Raw genomic sequence first — 7,227 nt, forward strand, 5'->3', positions numbered from 1 at the left:
TAATTGTTATATTTGCCAGGAAGTTGTTCATTTCATATAAATTTGGAAATTTATTGGCATAAGTTTACAACAGTTTTCTCTTAATATCTTTTATTTATTTATTTATTTATTTTGTGGTACGTGGGCCTCTCACTGTTGTGGCCTCTCCCGTTGTGGAGCACAGGCTCCAGATGCGCAGACCCAGCGGCCATGGCCCACGGGCCTAGCCGCTCCGTGGCATGTGGGATCCTCCCGGACCGGGGCATGAACCCGTGTCCCCTGCACTGGCAGGCGGACTCTCAACCACTACGCCACCAGGGAAGCTCCTCTTAATATCTTTTAAATCTAAGTTTTCTCTGTAGTTATAGCCCCTTTATTATTTACAATATTATTTATTTGTGCTTTTCTTTCTATTCTCATTAAATCTTACAAGAGATGTGTTTACTCTGTTAGCTTTTTAAAAAGAAAAACATTTTTTCTTCCTCTTTTCCATCTGGAACCATGGAGGGTGCAAAAAAGGAGAAAAAGCTTCCTGCTGTGTCAGAAGCCCTTAAGAGTGAAGGAATTTTACAGAGCTGCTGATCAAGCATCTAAAAAAGAAGTTTGCCCCAAAAATGCTGTGAAATGCAAGGAGGAAGCTTACCTAACAAAAAAGCTAAGTACTATCACAAGGAATATAGGCAGACGTACAGACTGAGATTTGAATGGCTAGGATGACAGGAAAAACTGGCAACTTCTATCTACCTGAGAGACCCAAATTGGCATTTGTCATCAGTGTCAGTGGTATGAGCTCAAAGGTCTGCAAGGAGTTTCAGGTTCTTTGCCTTCCCCGATCTTCAATAGCACCTTCTTTGAGCTCAACAAGGCTTAAGTTAACACTGTGAGGATTGTGGAACCATGTATTGCCTGGGGGTACCAGAATTTGAAGTCAGTAAATGAACTGATCTACAAATGTGAGTTATGGCAAAATCAGCAAGAAGTGAATTGCCCTGACATATTAACACATTGATGGCTTGATGTCTTGGTATATTTGGAATCATCTGAATGGAGGATCTGATTCATGAGATTTATACTGTTGGAAAACACTTCAAAGAAGCAAACAACTTCCTCTGGCCCTTCAAATTATCTTCTCTGACAGGCAGAATGAAGAAAAAGACCACCCATTTTGGAATGTGGAGTTGCTGGCAACAGAGAAGACCAGATGAACAGGCTTATTAGAAGGATGAACTAAGGTATCTACCATGATTATTTTTATAATCTAGTCAGTTAATAAAAAGTGACTGATTTCAAATTGAAAAGCAAACAATTTTTTTACTTTGGGTCTTTTTCATTGATTTCTACCATTAATTATTTTGGTTATTACATCCTTATGTCTATGTTTCTAGGTTTATTCTATCAATTTTTTCTTTTACATTTAGTTCATTAATTTTATCTTTTATTATTTTCTGATACAAACATTTAAAGCCATACATTTCCCTTGAGACTATTTTCTCTGCATCCTACAAATGTTAAATGTAATATCTTTATAATAACTTAGTTCTATGTATTTTTCTATTTCCAATGTGATTTCTTCTTTGACTCATGATTTGTTTCTTTTTAAATTTCTAAATATATTTGTTTTAACTTTTATCTTTAATTTAACTTTTATTATCTTCTAATAACTTCTAACAATAGTGTTGTGTTATTTTTTTAAATGGTTTTTAATTGTGTATCACCCTTGCTGTAATTTTTCAAAAAGAAGTTTCAACTAAACCAAATTAATAAGAACAGGTAGCATATTATCTTTCTTTTTTTTAATGAATTTATTTATTTATTTTTGGCTGCAGTGAGTCTTTGTTGCTGTGCATGGGCTTTCTCTAGTTGCAGCCAGTGGGGGCTACTCTTCCTTGTGGTGCGCGGGCTTCTCATTGCAGTGGCTTCTCTTGTTGCGGAGCACTGGCTCGAGGTGCGCGGGCTACAGTAGTTGTGGCTCGCGGGCTCTAGAGCGCAGGCTCAGTAGCTGTGGCGCACGGGCTTAGTTGCTCCACGGCATGTGGGATCCTCCCGGACCAGGGCTCGAACCCATGTCCCCTGCATTGGCGGGCAGATTCTTAACCACTGTGCCACAAGGGAAGTCCCAGCATATTATTTCTTGATAACTTTTACCTCATTGCATCAAATTTGTGTCCTCTTGAAATGTTTATTCTCTTATTTTTGAAGTTATGTACTAAAGTTCTAAATATTATGACTGATTTATACTGTAAGATGTACAGTTCATAAAATGATACTTAATATCCACCCAATATCCAGGATCTAAGATATTGTGTAAACTAAAATAAATGACCACAAAATATATTTATTGGGGAAATAATATTAATAAAACATCCCACTTGTGTTAACTCTGCTTTTTGTTTTGTTTTGTTTAGAATTTTATTTTATTTTATTTTATTTTTATACAGCAGGTTCTTAGTTATCTATTTTATACATATTAGTGTACATATGCCAATCCCAATCTCCCAATTCATCATATCACCACCACCCACCCCCGTGTCATGTTTTTATGACACTTATTTAAATCTGTTGAGACTTGCTTTATGGCTAGCTAACAGCTCTATTGAGATAAAATTCACATACCATACTTGTCAGATAAATAAAAAACCAAAAGTTTGATAATACACTGTGTTGATTAAACTGCGAAAAAATCAGCACTCTCATAAATCACTGATGGAGCTATAACTTGTCACAACCTCTAATGGAATATAATTGGACAACATCTATAAGAATAACAGATTCATAACATATTCTTGGAATTAGCAATTCCAATCTAACATTTTATTCTACAGAAATATTTGCACAGATGTAAAATGGTATAGGTACAGTTACTCACTGAAGCACTATTTTGTATAGCAAAAACTTAGAAACAATCAAATAAAATATTATGTAGCTACCAAAAAAAAAATTCACATAACATACAATTCACCCATTTAAAGTGTACAATTCAATGCTTTTAAGTGTATTCACTGATATCTGCAACCATCATCACAGTCAATTTTAGAGCATTTTCATTACCTCAGAAGGAACCTTGTACCATTAGTTATCATCCTCCTGACCCCCATTTTCCTATCCCCAGTCCTAAGCAACCACTAGTCTACTTTCTTCTCTATAGATTTCCATAGTCAGGGCTTTTATATGATTGGAATCATATCATACATGGTCTTTTGTGACTGGCTTCTTTCATTTAGCAAAATATTTTTAAGGTTCATCCAAAATGTAGGATGTATCAGTACTTTATACCTTTTATGGCAAAGTAAAGTCCTTCCATTGTATGGATATACCATATTTTGTTTACCCATTTGTCTACTAATGGGTATTTCGGTTGTTTCCACCTTTTGGCTGTTTCTGTGTGGACATACGTTTTCATTTTTCTTGTGTGTATACGTAGGAGTGAAATTGGTTGGTTACATGGGAACTCTATTTATGTTCCTTGTTTGAGAAACTGGCAGACTGTTTTCCAAAGTGTCTGAACCATTTTACATTCCCATCAGCAGTGTCTGAGAGTTCATATTTCTCCACATTCTCACCAACACTTGTGACATAATCTTTGTAAAAGTTCAAAGAACTTGAGAAAAATATATAAATTCTCTAATAGTTGAATGCATTATTCTACATATGTCCGTTAGGAAGAGTTGGTTAATCATATGGTTCAAATCTTCTTGAACTGTGCTGATTTTTTTATTTTTTATTTTTGTCTTCTTGACCTATCATTAATTGGGAAAGATGTATTGAAATCCTCCCATATGATGGTGAATTCAGCAATTTCTCCATATAACCTATTAATGCTGGCTGTGTGTATGTTTATGCCATCTTCTTAGGAGCATCCATGTTTAAAATTTTTATATGTTATTTGTGAACTGAATTATATAGTGGTCCTCTTTATCCCCAATGATGCTTTTTGTCTTAAAGTTTATTTTTCTTCTGACATAAATATATCTTTACAAGATTACTTTGGTTAAAATTGACCTGCAAGGTTTCTTTTTTCTCTTCCATGGCCTCATGAATTTTACTTTTTTTTTTTTTTTTTTTCGGTACGCGGGCCTCCCACCGCTGTGGCCTCTCCCGCCCGGACGCACAGGCTCAGCGGCCATGGCTCACGGGCCTAGCTGCTCTGCGACATGTGGGATTTTCCTGGACCGGGGCCCGAACCCGTGTCCCCTGCATCGGCAGGCAGACTCTCAACCACTGCGCCACCAGGGAAGCCCATGAATTTTGCTTTTTTAATCCAATCTGACAAACCCTGACTTTTACCTGGTGAGTTTTGTCCCTTTTTGCTTATTGCAATTATTAATATATTTAGACATTTCTACCTTCTCTTTTATTTAATTTGACCTCCAAATTAAACCTCTTTGAATTTAAACCTGATATTTATATTGTTCCTCTAACATGAGAACTTTAGCATGCTTTCATGTTCCTTTGTGTCTCTTCACCCATCATGATGATATTCTCCAAAATTTTAATAGTTGGCCATTATAAAATATGTTTTCCTTTTTGGGGGAGAGGAAGGTATTCAGTTTTTGTTTTTGTTTTGTTGTTTTAAGACTACAGCAAGGGGCTTCCCTGGTGGCGCAGTGGTTGAGAGTCCGCCTGCCGATACGGGGGACGTGGGTTCGTGCTCCGGTCCGGGAAGATCCCACATGCCGCAGAGCGGCTGGGCCCGTGAGCCATAGCCGCTGAGCCTGCGCGTCCGGAGCCTGTGCTCCGCAACGGGAGAGGCCACAACAGTGAGAGGCCCGCGTACTGCAAAAAAAAAAAAAAAAAAAAAGACTACAGCAAGGACTTCCCTGGTGGCGCAGTGGTTAAGAATCAGCCTGCCAATGCAGCGGACGCGTGTTTGATCCCTGGTCCAGGAAGATCCCACATGCTGTGGAGCAACTGAGTCCATGTGCCACAACTAGTGAGCCTGTGCTCTAGAGCCCACAAGCCACAACTACTGAGCCTGCGTGCTGCAACTGCTGAAGCCCATGCGCCTAGAGCCCACGCTTCGCAACGAGAGAAGCCACCGCGATGAGAAGCGCTCATACCGCAAGGAAGAGTAGCCACAACTGGAGAAAGCCCATGCTCAGCAATGAAGATCCAAAGCAGCCAAAAAAAAAAAAAAAACTGCAGCAAACCTTTCTATAGACCTTGGTTAACCTTACTTCTTACAGTATCTCCTGGATTTGTTTCTCAAATTCTCTCCAAGAACATTTTTTTTTTTTTTTGAAGATGTTGGGGGTAGGAGTTTATTAATTAATTAATTTATTTTGCTGTGTTGGGTCTTCGTTTCTGGGCGAGGGCTTTCTCTAGTTATGGCAAGCTGGGTCCACTCTTCATCACAGTGAGCGGGCCTCTCACTATCACGGCCTCTCTTGTGCGGGGCACAGGCTCCAGACGCGTAGGCTCAGCAGTTGTGGCTCACGGGTCTAGTTGCTCCATGGCACGTGGGATCTTCCCAGACCAGGGCTCGAACCTGTGTCCCCCGCATTAACAGGCAGACTCTCAACCACTGCGCCACCAGGGAAGCCCGAACATTTTTTTTTAATATTTATTTATTTGGTTGTAAGGGCTCCTTAGCTGCAGCTCGCTGGCTCCTTAGTTGTGGCATGCAAACTCTTAGTTGTAGCATATGGGATCTAGTTCTCAGACCAGGGATCAAACCCGTGTCCCCTGCATTGGCAGGCGGATTCTTTTTTTTTTTTTTAATTTATTTATTTATTTTTGTCTGCGTTGGGTCTTCATTGCTGCGTGCAAGCTTTCTCTAGTTGCAGTGAGTGGGGGCTACTCTTCATTGCAGTACACGTGCTTCTCATTTTGGTGGCTTCTCTTGTTGCAGAGCACAGCCTCTAGGTGCAAGGGCTTCAGGAGTTGTGGATCATGGGCCTAGAGCACAGGCTCAGTAGTTGTGGCGCACCGGCTTAGTTGCTCCGCGGCATGTGGGATCTTCCCAGACCAGGGCTTGAACCCATATTCTCTGCACTGGCAGGCGGATTCTTAACCACTGCACCACCAGTGACGTCCTGTTTCCCACTATCTTGATCTTATCACTGTGATCCTAACCCCACAGGTCTGGGCCATGACCCCACATTTCTGCAACGAGTGGCCAGGGGACAACTGAACCAAAGTGATGGTGGAGGGGAAACAAAAGCAGAATTTAAACTGCTTTTTTTTTTTTTTTTTTTTTTTTTGCGGTACGTGGGCCTCTCACTGTTGTGGCCTCTCACTGTTGTGGCCTCTCCCGTTGTGGAACACAGGCTCCGGACACGCAGGCTCAGCGACCATGGACTCACAGGCCTACCTGCTCCGCGGCATGTGGGACCTTCCCGGACTGGGGCACGAACCCGTGTCTCCTGCATCAGCAGGCGGACTCTCAACCACTGCACCACCAGGGAAGCCCTAAACTGCTTTTTACTAATTTATCCTTTCGTAGCCCTACCTGCTACCCTCTGTCTCAGGCTATACACACATGCTTGTATGTATGCACACCAATTAAAAATAGTCTTTCCACAACCTACTGAATGGGAGAAAATATATGCAAATTATATGACCAATAAGGTGATAATATCCAAAATATATAAACAGCTCATACAACTCAGCATCAAAAAAACAAACAACCCAATTTTTTTTTTTTTTTTTTTTTTTTTCCTTGCGTTATGCGGGCCTCTCACTGTTGCGGCCTCTCCCATTTGCGGAGCACAGGCTCCGGATGCGCAGGCCCAGCGGCCATGGCTCACGGGCCCAGCCGCTCCGCGGCATGCGGGATCCTCCCGAAACGGGGCACGAACCCGCGTCCCCCGCATCGGCAGGCAGACTCTCAAGCACTGCGCCACCAGGGAAGCCCCAAACAACCCAATTTTAAAATGGGCAGAAGACCTGAATAGACATTCTTCCAAAGAGGACATGTACATGCCACGTGAAAACATGCTCAACATCGTTAATTATCAGAAAAATTCAGGGACCTCCCTGGCGGTCCAGTGACTGAGACTCTGTGCTCCCAATGCAGGGGGCCTGGATTCGATCCTTGGTCAGGGAACTAGATCCCGCATGTTGCAACTAAAGATTCCACATGCAGCAACTAAGATCATCGGCACAGCCAAATAAATAAATAAATGAATATTTTTTTAAAAAAAGAAAAATGCAAATCAAAACCACAATGAGACATCACCTCATACCTTTTAGAATGTCATCAAAAAGAGCACAAATACCAAATGCTGGCGAGAATGTGGAGAAAAGGGA

At 41.1% G+C, this 7,227-nt stretch overlaps 1 pseudogene; it reads left to right on the forward strand.

Annotated features, from left to right (window-relative positions):
- Nucleotides 1–480: 480 nt before the first annotated feature.
- LOC103071801 (60S ribosomal protein L7 pseudogene) lies at nucleotides 481–1,210 on the forward strand (annotated as a pseudogene).
- The last annotated feature ends 6,017 nt before the right edge of the window (nucleotides 1,211–7,227 follow it).

This window comes from Lipotes vexillifer, unplaced genomic scaffold (genome assembly GCF_000442215.2).
Source record: "Lipotes vexillifer unplaced genomic scaffold, Lipotes_vexillifer_v1.1 scaffold969, whole genome shotgun sequence".
In the NCBI taxonomy this organism is placed as follows: Eukaryota; Metazoa; Chordata; class Mammalia; order Artiodactyla; family Lipotidae; genus Lipotes; species Lipotes vexillifer.